The sequence below is a fragment of the Antedon mediterranea genome, chromosome 3 (genome assembly GCF_964355755.1).
Source record: "Antedon mediterranea chromosome 3, ecAntMedi1.1, whole genome shotgun sequence".
Classification (NCBI taxonomy): domain Eukaryota; kingdom Metazoa; phylum Echinodermata; class Crinoidea; order Comatulida; family Antedonidae; genus Antedon; species Antedon mediterranea.
Window position 1 is genome coordinate 20,245,585 of NC_092672.1, and position 1,222 is coordinate 20,246,806.

Below are 1,222 nucleotides of genomic sequence, written 5' to 3' on the forward strand. Positions count from 1 at the left end.
ATTCAATCAAGACAATTTTTGCATAAAATGTTTCATTACAGCGAATATAAATATGTACATTCTGAATCAACTCTGAATTCAAATCAACTCTCTAGCATTAATGGTTTTCGAGATATGGGAAGACTGTAATTTCACCCCTAATTTGCATATTTCATGTAACTTGTACTAATAATTTGCATACTTTCAAGGTATGTGACAAAGATGTGATTTTGGGAATTACAAAGAGGTCCTATGCTGACAATAGGAAAACTGTATCCGAGTCATTTGAGTCCAAAAAAATTATCTACAGACATTTTAGTCGCATTATGTATGCAAGCATTGATAAATAGGGTCAAGGGTCAATTGTTGTATTTCCGGTCATTTTTTCGTAAAATGTTTCATTAGAGCAAATATAAATATGTACATTCTGAACAAGTTTTTGAAAAAATCAACTCTCTACCTTAGCGGTTTTCGATACATATAGGAACTTGTAATTTCACCCCCTAATTTGCATATTTCATGTAACTTGTACTAATAATTTGCATACTTTGAAGGTGAGTGATACAGGTGTGATTTTGAGATTTACTAAACATTCCAATGTTGGCTATTAGAAACCTGTATCCGAGTTATTTGAGGGCAAAACAAAGTCTCTACAGACATTTTAGTTTTCATTATATATGCAATATTGAGAAATGGGGTCGAGGGTCAAATGTCATAGTTCCGGGCATTTTTTTGTAAAATGTCTCATTACAGCAAATATAAATATATACATTTTAAATATTTTAGTGAAAAAATCAACACTCTAGCATTAGCGGTTTTCGAGATATGGCAATGCTGTAATTTCACTCCCTAATTTGCATATTTAATATTACTTGTACTACTAATTTGCATACTTTCGAGGTGCGTGACGAAGTTGTGATTTTAGGAATTATAATACAGTTCTATGGTGGGTATTGAAAAACAATATCCAAGTGATTGAGTCCAAAATAAAGTCTCTACAGACATTTTAATCACATATTATGTAAATATTGAGAAATGGGGTCAAGGGTCAAAATTTGGTACTTCTGGACATTTTTATGTAAAATGTCTCATTAGAGCAAATATAAATATATATATTCTGAACCAGACTGTGCAAAAATGAACTCTCTACGATTAGTAGTTTTTAAGATATGGTAACCCTGTAATTTCACCCTAATTTGCATATTTAAGCTAATTTGCATACCTTCGGGATGAGTGTCAGAGG